This window comes from Sturnira hondurensis, unplaced genomic scaffold, assembly GCF_014824575.4.
Source record: "Sturnira hondurensis isolate 20B ecotype Veracruz unplaced genomic scaffold, ASM1482457v3 Scaffold0002840, whole genome shotgun sequence".
NCBI lineage: Eukaryota > Metazoa > Chordata > Mammalia > Chiroptera > Phyllostomidae > Sturnira > Sturnira hondurensis.
The window spans coordinates 8,226,136-8,240,726 of NW_028075471.1; the positions used below are offsets into that span (position 1 = coordinate 8,226,136).

The 14,591-nt window shown below is 39.7% G+C and overlaps 1 protein-coding gene across 3 annotated transcripts in view; it reads left to right on the plus strand.

Moving 5' to 3' along the window:
- Positions 1-14,591, plus strand: part of PTPRG (protein tyrosine phosphatase receptor type G) — a 715,684-nt gene that overhangs the window by 359,296 nt on the left and 341,797 nt on the right. The gene's annotated exons all lie outside the window — the stretch shown is intronic.

Sequence of the window (14,591 nt, forward strand, 5' to 3'; positions counted from 1 at the left end):
TACTGGCATCTAGTGGGCAGAGGTCAGGGATTGTGCTAAACATCGCACAGTGTACGGGACAGTCCCCCATGTCAATGACTTATTTGACCTAGAATGTCCACAGTGCTGCTATTAGGAAGCTTTGGATGGGCATAACCAAAAGCAAATGTTATTTCATTTGACCTTTAAGTCATTAACAAAAACTTGTCTGAAATAGATCACCCATTTATGACATCCAAAAAGCATTGCTTGTTTAAAAAGCAACAAATGTGACCCTTCTGAGCTAAATTTTTTCCTAGAGCACAGGTGGCAAACACAACACCCACAGGCCGAATCTGACCCTCCATCTTGTTTATCTGGCCCGGCACCTTGTCTCTACCCGGCGGCAGCACGGAGCTCTCTATTAACTGCTAAGGAGTAGTTACATTCATACAGTCCTAACATTATATTCGGCCCTGTGAAGGCAACCACAAGGCTGATGTGGCCCCTAGTGAACATGAGTTTGACACCCCTGTCCTAGAGGTTGTCCGACTCTGGGAATGAAGACTGAGGAGCTATTTTACATGATAAAATCCTAGTTTATTGGAGAATTGTGTTTAAATTTTAAAATATTAAATTGTTTTACAAGATTAAAAAGATTTACCAGTATTTTCTTTTAATTTAGTCGTTTTTAAGTGATTCCATGGTCAGCCCTAAGGTTTCTTTTCTAGACTGGAACTCAACATTTAATTGTATAACGAATAGCCCATTCATTCTGCTTCTGTATGGTTTTCATTGTGAGCTTCCTTTGAGAAAAGCCCATTAATTGAGTCAAATTGTCCTTTGGATGTGAGTTTCTCATTGTGGATTACTGCTCAAAAGGTGATGAATTAAACTGTTAAACTCATTTTAGTTTTGACCTGCAATTAACACAAATGCATTTGAAAAATGAAGCACAGGTTGTTTACCAGACACCATGTGAGCGTCACCCTTCAGACTCAGTACAGATAACACTGGGTGCTCTGTCCCTGTGGTCTGTGCTGAAAGAACCACAGGTGGGTCTATGAAAAGTCACGCCTTTGGCCTTGAATTGTGTTAAAGTTTTTATGTGTACAGTTTCAGCTCCTTGACCTTTATTTATTTTTTTTGGTGCATATCATGTGAATACAGATTTATATATACCAATTTGTACTAAGTAACAGGCAGTGAATTGTCAGTAATGAACTCTTAAGTTTTAAAGTTATTAGCAATGAATGCCCTTTCTAGCCTTGAGTATGTGGATATTGGGTATATACTCAATGATAGAATAACAGAGACTGGGTTGTTTTTTTTTTGAGTCCTACAAATCTCCTTTAATTCTTCACAATCAGGTTGACAAATTGTCAGCATACATATTTATAGGGAAAGATAAAGATGGAGCTACCTACACTGTATCTATAAATATAGTGGTGTGTACAGAACATGACGGTGACTGTCCTCTTGACTATTTCAGATGTGCGCGTTAGTAGGAAGATTTCAGTGTGAAACATTTGTATTTATGTAAATTTTTTTTGTACTCTGTATGGCTTTTTACTCTCAAGGTTGACATTAAAAGAAGTTTTGACCCAAGGACACCAGAAAATTAGTCCCAATGAATTTCACCCTTAAGAGTGTTGGTAATTATCTGGAGGTTGGATTTGTGCCATGTTCTCCCTCGTTTTGTCTCTGTCTCTCTCTGCCTGTCATTCTCTCTTTCCTGCTTCACCTTGCAGTGCTCTTATCCCACCTTTGGTTCTCTGTTCCCTGCATCTGGGAGGTTCTGTTCCTGGCTTGTTTTCACCCTCAGTGTCTCTGCATAAAGGTTCATTCCTTGTTGGGTCTAACTCCAAGCTATCGTGTTCACTTATTAGTTGCTTAAAAATTATTTTTTACAGTTTCCTCCTCAGGAATGTAAGTCCTGTAGGAAGACAGCTTGTCCTTCCCTACTCCCCGATGCTCTGCCCTTGGCCATGCATGGAGTGAGCACTCACTACATATTTGTTGAGTGGATGAAATAGTTTGTACCCCAAATAATTCGCATTGTTACGAATGTAATGTTTAAAGGAGCAGACATCTGGCCCCGACTTGGTTACTGCCTAGAGCACAAGCCTTCGCTCTCCTACAGCTGCCCTCCCAGCCACTGCCGGCCATGCTGCCTCTTGATTGCCCTCAGCCCAGGGCACAGGGGGTTGAAGTCTGTGATCCACCCTGATTACGCGGTTTGAGGCAAGCCACACTAGCAATGGAGTCAAGTCTGTTTACCTTGTGGTAGCTTAACAGCAAAAAGAGTGTGTATTCTTCAGCAAAAATAAATAAATAAATAAGTACAAAAGCCATGGCAGTAGATTGTTCAAGAGTGATAATCATGTTAACATTTTTCAGTGTTTAGCCTGTGAAGGTTGTTGGATGGGTAGAGTAACAAACTCTCATTTTTATTAACAACTTGCTATTCCCATCCTTAGCTCCAAAGTTAGACCTTTAGGCCTAAAGTATATTTTAGGGCATTGACATTGGCAATGTTACTCATGTGTTGACTTTTTTTCTTATCAACCAGCACCTTTATTTTACACTAAATATGGCAATTATTCTTCATTTGTATTTTCATTTTTTCCACGTATTTTTTGTTATTTTAAACATACTTTCCCCACCAAAATCTGTTTACTTTTTTGAAAAGTAAGATCAGATTTCCCCTCCAGGTCAGTTAACTAGCTGCTGCCAAGGGCTTGTAAGATGCAGTCTACAGATGTGCGGCTGGCGGGCTTCTTTTTTAAGCCACTGGTTCGGTAAAGCTTTGCCGGCCTGGGACCTGTGTCTTTGGATTGGATATTGCATAAATTCTTGTTTCACAGCACTGCCTGGAATTATCCCAGTATGGCCATCGGTGTTGAACACAGCAGACCATAAAATTCCATTTTGTTTCTGTTGCATAAACATAGGATCACAAATAGTGTGATTATTTCTGGCAGCCTCCGGCATCTTAGCTAGGAGAAAGATGCAGGAGAATATGAATATGTAAATGTGTTATGGGTTTCCTAGCATGAGCTGACCAAGTGCCCTAACTACTAACTTTTAAAAGGGTCAAATACAAAAACATCTAATTTCATCATTCGCTGAGTTCTGTGTGCAAGGTACTGTTTTCATGATTTCATTTGCCTTATCACAGCTAGTCTTCAACATTGTACTGTCTTAACGTGTAATTTTACAACTGAGGGAACAGAGGCCCAGAGAGGTCCCGAGACTTGGCACAATTACGCAGGAAGGGAAGGGGCTGGGATTAGAAACCATACCCTTTGACCTCAATACTTGTAACCACCAGCACCACAGAAGTCTTGGTAACATAGTTAGGATTAATTCACTGTCTCGCTGTGTCTTTGATCTGTATTGGCATTCCCTTGCAGATTTCCAAGGATTCTGTACCATGTTCTCTTCCTTGTCTCAGTGTCTCCTGAGAGGCAGGCAATCCCTCAGAGGCACAGCCTGACTCAGATTAGAGCTAGAAGAAATCAGCAAACCGCCCCCTGCCCCCCGCCCCCCACTTACTACTTAAAGCTAAAGAAGCTCAAGTCCAGAATGGTTATGTCTGCTGTCTGGAGAGGGGACTGCCAGTTAGGAAACTCATATGGCTAGGAATTTGTGGTTAGACAAGCAAAATAGTTTGAGGAAAACATTTTTTTTTCTCTCAAAAGCCAGTATCTGCAGGAAGACAGTCAGGGGTTATAAGTACATCAGACAGGGGGCAGAAGACAGGAGGAAGTGGTAGTGCCTGAGCCTCCCTGCTCCCTGCACACCTTTGCCAGTCTCCGCCACACAGAACGAAGCTGCAGTCAAGCGTTTGGAGAAGACAAGGTGTCAATCAAAAGCTCATGCTCCCTTCCACTCCGAGTTAATAAATTAACAATAATAAAATCTTAAACACTTGGTGGCCAATCGCAGTGTTGCTGGGATCCAGGCTTGAGCCCTCTGCAGTTACATGGTTAGTCTCTAAGGGCAGAGGGTTTTTATGCTGTCTTATCTGCCTTCAGTTAGTAATTGTTTGTGATAAATACTCTGTAGGTATCCTTTAAATATGTTTTCCATAAATGGTAAGCTTTTGCTTTCTCATCTGTAAAATGGTCATAATAACACTTCACAGCTCAGGATTTTTGAGGGGGAACGTGATATCCTCAAAGTCCACTTTACTCACTGTGTGGTGAAATGTAAGTGGTAACTAAAATATTTGCTGTTGGTAGTTTTTAGTCACTGATTGATTCCTATCATGTCACTCCTTGCTTATTTGGTAGCAGTAAATTTTGGGAATGATTATCTGAGTTCTTTTCACATAAGACAGGAGGTGACTATCTTAATAGCATCTGCTGCTTTTTTGTTCATAATTTAAAATAATTTTTCCAGTCCTGGTTGGGTGGCTCAGTTACTTGGAGCATCGTCTCCCACACCACAAGTGTACGGGTTTTGTCCCTGCTCAGGGCACACAACTGAGCTGTGAGCTCAGTCCCCTGCTGGAGCCCGAACGGGAGGCCCCTCCTGACGTTTCTCTCACACCGATGTTCTCTCTCTCTCCCCCCTCCTCTCTGAAATCAATAAACATATCCTAGGGTGAGGATTAAATTTTTTTTTCAATTACAGTTTACATTTAGTATTATTTTGTATCAGTTTCCCTTGTACAGCATTGTGACCAGACAATCACACACCCTACAAAATGTTTATTCTGATATTTCCTGTATTCGTAGATAGTTATTACAATATTATTGATGGTATTTCTTATGCTGTATTTTACATCCCCATGGCTGTTTTGCAGTCACCCATCTGTACTTCTCAGTTCCCTCACCTTTCTCACCCAGACTCACAACCCTACTCCCCTTTGGCAACCACCAGTCTGTTCTCTGTATCAGTGAGTTAATTTTTGTTTCGTTGTTTTTGCTTTTATTATTCTCTAGAGTCCACGTGTAAGTGAAACTATATGGTATGTTTTTCTCTGACTGATATATTGCACTGAGCATAATACCCTCTGTGTCCATCTATGCTGGTCCAAACGGTAAGATTTGGTGTTTTTTATGGCTGAGTAATATTCCATTGCATATATGTAACACAGCTTATTAATCTGCTGCTCCATTGCTGGACACTTGGGTTGCTTCCATACCTAGACTATTGTAAATAATGCTGTAATGAACATAGTAGTGCAAAGATTCATTCAAATTAGTATTTTGTTTTTACATGGATTTATACCCTGAAGTGGAATCACTGGGTCATAAGGCAGTTTTCTTTTTAATTGTTTGAGGTAACTCCATACAGCTTTCCATAGCGTCTGTGCCGATCTGCATTCCCGCCAACAGCACATGGGGGTTCCACGTTCTCCACGTCTTCCCCAGCGCTTGCTGACTGTTGATTTTTTGATGATAGCTGTTGCAATCAGTGTGAGATGGTATGTCATTGTGGTTTTAATTTGTACTTCCCTGATGATTAGTGACATAGAACATCTCTTCATGTCTATTGGCTATCTGTATGTCCTTATACGGGTCATACTTTTAGAGAAGTGTCTATTTTGATCTTTTGCCCATTTTTTAAATTGTGTTGTATGTTTTTTCAGAGTTGAATTGTATGAGTTGTTTATATAAATTTTGGATATCAATCCAAAAGTCCAGAATCCAGGGTAAATGGTTGTAAATAAGATTTAGTGTGCTGGTATTTTAGGAGGACACCTGTATCTCTAGTAGACTTCTATCTCTTCTCGCCAGACAGACTCCCTGCTGGTTTTCACAGTAAGATGTTGTATGGGCTCTGGTGCTCTGAGCTGAGGCTGAGACCACAGTTGTAATGGGGAACCTTTGCAACTGAGCTATTCCTCTGGGGAATCTCCTGGTAGCAGGACCAGCCCTTTTCGTGGCTTTGCCCTTCTTACTCATGTCATTTTGGCTGCTTCTGTAAATCCTTGGTTATAAGACTATGGTTTAGGTACTCTTCAGCTGGTTATTCAGGTTGATTTTTCTGTATTTTAGTTATTATTCCAGTTTGGTCCTGGGGGGCGGTGAGTGTAACATTTACTTACTCGTACCCTGCCTCCTGCTGCTCTTTTAATTCCATTGTTTGCCTGCATTTTCTGGAGTGCTTTTCAGTCTCTGTATCTCCCCAGTAGCAATGAGATAATCTAATAGATTTCCCTCTTGTCTCTTCATTGATACCAGTCTTTTCTTTATTTGCCATTTATATTCAAACGTGTAATCAGTCGATCAGCCAGTTTGAAAATAGTCTCCACTGTGGAAATTTACCCCATTAGATATCTGTGCCATCAAGCCCAGGGAAAGCACATTTCTTCTCTGCAAGTGAGCCAATGCGGATCGGGCTGCAGGCCTCCTTTCATTTCTGCACCTGTGTTTATTGTGCCTGAATATTTTATGGACTGAAAGATGCAGTTGCCTTACTCTGTAAGAGCATTAGCTTGTTCTACTGGGTGTTTAAAATTTTTTTTAATTTATTTGAGAGAGGGAAGAGAAACATCTATGTGCTGTTCCTCTTATTTATGCACTCAATGGTGAATTCTTGTATGTGCCCTGACCGGAGATCTAACCTGCAACCATGGCGTATCGGGATGACACTTGAACAAGCTGAGCTACCTGGCCAGGGACTTCTCCTGGGTGTTTTGATTCTCAGGGGAAGGTGTTTTGATTTTCAGTGTATCCAAGGTATATGTCCTCGTTAGAGTGAGAGGAATCATGTCAGTCTTACACACAGCTCTGATCACATTAAGTTCTCTTTATGTGTATGTATATGTGTGGATATTACATATGAATTAGAATTAGAGTCACTGACATTGCATATTCTGGTGAGTGTCACAGTGCCCCTGGAGGTGCTTCCATAAGTGATCTACAAGATGGATTGTATACTTGCATATGCTTTGAGATTGGGATTTTCTCATACTGATCCACCATTCACAAAATTAAAGTATATTTTTAGGTATGTGTATTTGAAATTTTGTTCATCTACAGTAGTAGCCCAAGTAATAGTGACTTAAACAATTGGTTGAATTTCATTCTCATGCATAGTCAGCACGTAGGAATTTAGTGCTGAGATGGTGGCAGTAGAGAGACTGAGGCTTTTTCTGTCTTGTTATTTACCACTCGTAGCACATCTGATGATCTCAGGTGGGTGACCCAAGTCCTGCCATTACAGCTGCTCTCTGGCCAGCTGGAAGGTGTGAAGGGAAGTTGAGGGCCTATCTATTACCTTTAAATACAAGTATCTTGCGCTGTACATGCTGCTCCCGTTCTTGTACTACTGATCAGAATTTACTCACATATGCATACATAACTGCAAGGGAAGCTGGGAAATGTCAATTGGGTGGCCATTGACCCAGGTAAAATTTAGAGCTCTATTACTCATTGTTTTGTTTTTTCAGTTGAGTTGACATAGGCTATACTCTCACTGTGAGAAGTCCGTTTGCCCTTTTGGGTGCTCAGATCAGCAGCCATCACACCATTGATGCATTGTTTGAATGAATGAATACGATGAAGCCTGTCTCAGCTTTGAAAAGTTCTGGGTTCCATGCAAATTTTTTTCATTTCACTATCATTGCTCTTCTTACTATTCCAGGAATGTACAGAACAAACCCATTCCCCATCCCAAATATTATGCCTTTATTGCTTTTAAGACAATTGTCAACTACAGCTCATCCTATCTCCTCCACACCTAAGCCCAGGACCCAATTTTTTTTTAACTGTTGTACACTTTCATAAGCTGAGTTTCTTTCCTATACTTGTCTCTCACTTCCAAAGGCATTCCAGTTTTGCTCATTTCTTGTTTAATACTGTGATCTTCAGAGTGGAGCACAACTTCTCAGTGTTGCATGTAACAGATGGACAGAAAGCAGTCTGCTTCATGAGCTTTGGATGGACACACTGTCTTCTCCAAACTCTCACCTCAGCTTCTTTTCTGTGTGGCACAGAATTGCAAAGATATGCACGTGCATACATATACACCCACATGCTTTCCCACCAGAAATACACGTTAAGTAAGGAATGAACTTTCCTGACCCTTCTCTAGAAACTGAAAGAAGCACTGCCCATGTGGGACAGAGAGTCCGGGCACATTGCGGAGCTGGGTCAGTGATGCATTTTGCCTCACTCTTAGTGTGGTAGCACCAATGTTGGGGTTCATTTTGACCGTTGGGTTTGTTGCTGATATTATTATCTCTTTTTGCCTGCCCTCATTCTCAGGTGCCCTCACCTTCTTTCCATGTTATATTTTCTACATATTTAGAAGATGTCTCAAATCCAGGGGGACCCTGATTATATTAAGTATATATATACATCTTTTAAGATATATATATAAGACATATATATCTTAAAATTATATTAATATTAGCCACCCTCAGCTAACCCTTGTTGTGACCTGGGCAAGGTTGTCTAAGCACTTCATTTAGAATATTTAATAGCCCTTTGGAGTAGGTGTCATTTTCATTTTCTTTAAGAAAATTGAGTGCTAAGTGACACAAGTAGCTTGCTCAGTTTTCCCGTTCACAGATGAGATTCTAAGGAGGTCTGATTCCAGACCTCATGATCCTGAGCAATCGTCGAGGTGTACTGTATTCTCTGTGACTTTGAAGCTTGGCTTTTACCAGGGCAGACCATGGCTTGCATCACATTTCTGTGTGTGTTAAATGGCCAATGGAAGCCTGAAAATAGATACAGCTAGCACACCCTCCCCACGTGCACACGGGAGCATGTATATACACACATATGCAGGTCAAAACAGACCTATTCTTAATCCACTGGCAGTGGAAATGAGGGTCCCACTGGAGAGCTGTGTGTTGAAAAGACCTCATTTTCTTTGCATCTACATTGCCCAAACCATGCATTTCTGCTTTTCCTTAGAGTGCCTGCAGCAAAATGGACATAATCACACTTGGCTTCTGCTAACACGGTGAGGTCTCTGGGTTATATTTTAGATCCTCAAGTTTGGATGTGGGAATTGTGTCTTATTTATAGCTGTTACATGAAGAGGACCATTAGAAGTGATAATAGGGAAAGAATTCCTTCTGTGGTTTTTCTTTATGAAAAACAACTACAAAAACCTTACCTTAACGAAGCCATACAAAGGAATAGGATTTTTGTCTTGGAAGCCATACTTAATCCTTGCAGAAGTTCAGAAAAGTGAGATACACTTCAGAAATTCTTGCTTAAGTCTTGCAAGCATCTTGCAAATCCCGTGGCCAGGCAAACTAAGGCTTTCTTTTTAGACATCCCACAGCATGTTCTGAACTAAAACAGGAAACAACTTCTCTAGAGACAGTATATCACTGCCCAGTCACTTAGCTGAGAAATAGAATCAAAAGAAAGCACTTAAAATATTTCAGTTGCAAATGTCTTTTCCTTGAAAGACCTGAGTGTCAGAGCAGAGCTCATCTGAGAGCATCAGAAAGTAGACAGATTGAATTTTCCCAACAGACTCCACTTCCTTGCCAGTGTCTTTTTCCGGCCATTTCATTTTCACCCTGGTCTTGTCACTCTCGCTGACTGAGCTATGGAATCCTGAGGGAGTTGGTGTAAGTCTTGATGAGCTTCACCTCTTGTAAACTAAACTCGGATTCTGGGCCAGACCATTCTTACATATTTGTCATGAGATCTGGGGTCTTAGAAGCCACGTCCTTGTCTTTATGAAGGATTTAAAGTTTATCTTATGTCCATTATTCTGAGCAAACACTTAAAAAGACAAAATCAACTTGCTTTTGATGAAAGCAGCTAAAGAAGCCTCCCTTTATGAGTTCTATGCTCTCTTCTTTGAGGACGGAAACTTGGAAACATTTTCACAGCTTCTTGCTTATTTAGAGGCAAGAAACATGCCATCAGAGTGATCACATTTTTAGATTTACAACAGGTGATGGCAGAAGAACACTGTGCTCACTGAACTGCTGCCGCTGCGGCTGCCAACCACCAGCTCCAGGATATTTATTAACATCTTTTGAGTAAAGTCTTAAAATTATCTATCAAGCATAATTTTTCACCCTTTTTGATGTATTACTGGTACTGCCAAGAAGCTTTTAAGCTGTAAATGAAAAGGAAAAACAATCCTGCATTTGATCTTGTGGGTTTTTTTCCCCTCCTGTGAATTATCTTAGAATAGAATTTTGCTCTGTGTGTTTTCGTTTGAATTTTAAACTATAATACCACCTTTTCTTTTGTCTGGACTTAAGATTTTCCACTGTTCTAAGGCTGCATTTGAAGTTATCTGTCTCATCTTAGTAAAGGCTTTACAAATGCTCTTCCTTTTATTCTAAATTTCTTTTCTGTGTAGTTAACCAGATCTGAATGGCTCATTTTAACAAAGCTTTAATATTTTTCTTTCTGTTGGATTTTTCCCCTCTCTTTTCCATTTTTTGTGTTTTATACTTAAATATTTTTCCAGATTTGTTTGAAAAGACACATGGTATAGATGTATAAACTTTTTTTGGTATGGCTGTAAAATTTGAAAATGGATTTTAAGAGTATTTGCATTGCCTTACTCTTTAAATTAGAGACTTCCTGATCTGGAAAAAGGCTTTTGGTATGCCTCATATATTTTCTGGGATTTCTATACAAATTGAGATTTATCATTCAATCAAGTTCTATTTTAGGTGTTCTTGGGGAAATCTGTAAATGCCAGTAGAGAAGGGAAGTTGATTTTGTATTTGGCACTCTCTAATGAATATTGTGTTTATATTAGTTATATTTGCCTCATAACTAATATTAGTTCATTTTCCTAATAACTTTTCACAGGAGCCTTTCTTGGAAGCTATTAATGGTGTGGCCATTTCAAATACTTATACAAAACTGAGTTTAAAATGGAAAAATAATAATTATTATAAAGGTCTATTTTTCTAGACATTAACATCTTCTGGAATGAGAGTAGGTATTAGCCTTGGTTAATATTTTCTTCACTCAATGTCCATAGTCATGGGTCCAGAACTATTTGTGATGGCCTGGGGAAGACAGCTGTCAGCGTGTCATTTCCATCGTGATGTGTAGAAATTAGTGAAGCTCCCGGAGAAACCAAAAGTTGGTGCAGCTGCAGTGTCCACACTCCTGGTGTAGACCGTTGATTGGATGTTGTGCCGATGACACCAACTGGTAGTCCCATTTGCAATGTGTTTGGGAGCATTTTTTGGGTACAAATTAAGAAAACTTTTAAAAATAAAATGTTTACTGTTGCAAAGCAGCTCTGTATTTACTCACACTGGGATTGCAAATCTCAGTGGAATAACTTGGCATAGTGTACCTTTAGGGCGACTTCAAACATGCTACTTACTTTAATAAGCTTTTTTTTCTAAATATTTTTTAAGATTTCATTTATTTATCTTTACAAAGGAAGGGAAGGAGAGAGGAAGAGAAACATCAATGCGTGGTTGCCTCTTGTGCGTCCCCCACTGGGAACTGGCCTGCAACCCAGGCATGTGCCCTGACTGGGATCTAACCGCAATCCTTTGGTTTACAGGCCTGCAATCAATACACTGAGCTACACTAACTAGCCAGAGCCCTTCAATAAGCTTTAAAAAAGTATGCTTACACAAGAAAATTAGTAAATATCTGTAGAGCTCATAAAATGCCATGAGTGATTGAACTTAAAGAAAATGCTGATGCTTAATTAAATCACAATGTAAAGATATATGACTAAATCTATAGTCATAGCAAAATTTCAAGGAAATACAGAGAAGTTACCTAAGATTTTTTTTGAGGGGTGGGCATGTAAAGGAGGTAAAGTGCTACATTTTGGATAAATCCATACTCTATCTCTGAAATCATGAGCCTTACTTATTTTATTAACAGTATGTGAAACGTTTGAAAGCACGTTTAACTTTATTCACCCGCTTTTATCCAAGGGTCCAAATAACACTGACTTATTGTTTATGAAATAATAGTTGCTTCTTTTGGAAAGCCAAATAGAAAACTCTAGCCTTCCCTCCCGTGAAGAGGAGTTTCTGAACCTAGATATAACTACACACAGCTTTGTGGGCTGCCTCTTGGCCATAATGCAGTCGATGGGTGTCCACCACGGTAGATGCAGAGACAGAGCAAAAGAAAATGCTGGAGACCTTTCGAATTGAATGGGAAACAGTCTGGGCTAGGTTCAAGTCTTGTCTTTGTCACTAACTTTTTTTTATGGGCTGCTTCTTGAATTTGTGTGTTGTCCTTGCCTGGGGCCAAACTAACCTCTGTGTGGTTTCAGTTGTTTTGAATGTGCTGCTGAAGAGAGCACATCACCACCTTGTTTTTGATTCGTTGTGTTACTTATTTCTTCTACCCCTTCTTTAACTTTAAAAGAAAAAAGTTATTTCATAGGAAAACACCGAGTACATTATCATCCAGGTGACAAGTTGCTGTGGCCACCACTTGCAAAAGTTATGCATGAATGAATGACACTTGTAAAAATGCTAGACTCTAGAACTTCTCATCTCAAAATTGAGATAATACTGCGAAAGCAGTTCTTTTTTCTCAATTTTACAATTGCTGGTTTCTGTTTTAATTGTTTCTTCATCTGATTTGGCATATGTTCATGTAAAATCTTAGGATTATTTCCAGTAGAATTATACCTTTTACTCTGGAAGAGACCAGATTTATTCTGTTTTTTATTGAGTCCTGTGGATTTAATAGGTGCTTATTTGTGGTGGTCAAACAGATATGGTCTGGTGGAAGCAATTTTGTACTCGAAGTTGGGCACATTGGCCCTCTGATCCCAACACCAGGTATTGGTTCTTCTTGGGCAAATTAATTGATGGCAGTGGACATTCTTCATGTCCTAAATAGGAAGAAAAGCTCTTTCTCACAAATTTGTTTGGATCAAGATAACAATGAATTCTGACATGAGAAACCATTTCCCATTGTTGCCTAACATTTTATCCATGGAAAGGACTTAGCCATTCCCTGAAATGAGTGGCTGCCATCATTATGATTCTCTGCAAGGGTTTTCTTGCGAGGCTGAATGATCAGGCCAGTGACTTGGGGGTCATAAAATACAATTTTGTGCTGGATCTTACATTTGGCCAATTAAACTCACTCTACTCATTGTTTTTGTTTTTTCTTTTTTAGAGCAGTTATAAAATTGGTCACCTTGGCTGTATGTGATCCTAACCAGTTTGGTTAACACTTTGTTTGCTTACATTTTATTGTTAAAGAAATGTTTAATGTGCTATCTAACATGGGAAACCATTTTTTTCCACGGGGAAAAAAAAGAAATCAGAACTCTTCCCATCAAAATTTGCCAGACCCAACCTGATGCCCCCCCCCGCCCCGTGGGGATCTGTGCTCTCACGCTAGCCATGCTGCTCCTGTCCCAACTGCCTTGTGACTCAGAGACAGAATCTTGATTGCTGTTTGTCACCACACATTTGCTGTTGCTTTCCAAACAGCAGAACTAACAAGCGAAAGAAACACCTGTTCTGTTTATCTAACTGTTAAATAAGGGAACATGAAACTTAGACCAAGATCATTTGGTATTTTCCTAACCCTTACTGCCTGGCCTCTGTGGTCATTTTGAGTTTGCAGATTTCATTAGTTAGAGGTCGAGTCAGGCTCAATAAATACTTATTGCCCACTTTTCGCGAGTACTGTGATAGGTTCATTAGTATATTTCATTTTGTTCTCTCTACCTATCTTTGAGGTGGGTAATGATTATTAACATTTTTTTCTGTTTCTTTAAGAGATTAAGAAAAGGAGGCTCAGAGAGGTTTGTGCATTAGCCTGTTACACTGCTATTAACCAGAAAAGCTATGCATTTCAACCAGATATGGGCATTTCTTGGTTATTTTTATTTCTGCTACACCATAAAAACTCGGCCCCAAATCTTGAAACAAAGATATGGTCCGTTTTCATTTAAATGTTTGAAGTAAGCCCTGGCTGGTGTAGCTCAGTGGATTGAGCGCGGGCCTGCGAACCAGAGGATCGCGGTTCGATTCCCAGTCAGGGCACATGCCTGGGTTGCAGACTGGTTCCCTGCAGGCCAACTCCCAGCAGGGGATGCACGAAAGGCAACCATACATTGATGTTTCTCTCCCTCTCCTTCCCCTCTAAAGATAAAGAAATAATTAATTAATTAATTAATTAATAATAAAAAATGTTTGAAGTAATCAAGAAAGTATTGCTTCTCCAATAAATACCTATTTTAACTATCCCCATATATAGAAAATGTAATTTAAAAACTGAAACCTAGAGTAAGCTTTCTATCCAAACAAATTATGACAACTAAGGAGAAGAGTGAACTGTCCTTCAGGTAGGCACTTTAGATTTCTATAATACTGTTTACCAGCAGTAAGAAAGGTAGTATTCATAATAGGAATGTGGCAACTGGTGTATACTGAATTTCGTCATATGCAGATGCATATAACCTTCTCCAGATGCAAAAGGTTAACTTTACTTTGCAACATCAAATGCTCCAGCTGTGACAGTGGGTTCAAGGGATTTGTGTATACGTCATTGTGTTTCTATTACTAGTTTCATTCCTGATGTTTAGGCACCAGCTGCAGAAATGTCCTCTTGTAAAAAGCAGACACGTTAAAAACGATTATTTGTAGTATGAAGAGAGTTAATTAGGGACCAGATTTGGGGGATTTGGGGCCTAACCCCATAGTCTAGTTTTCGACTTTGGGCGTATCA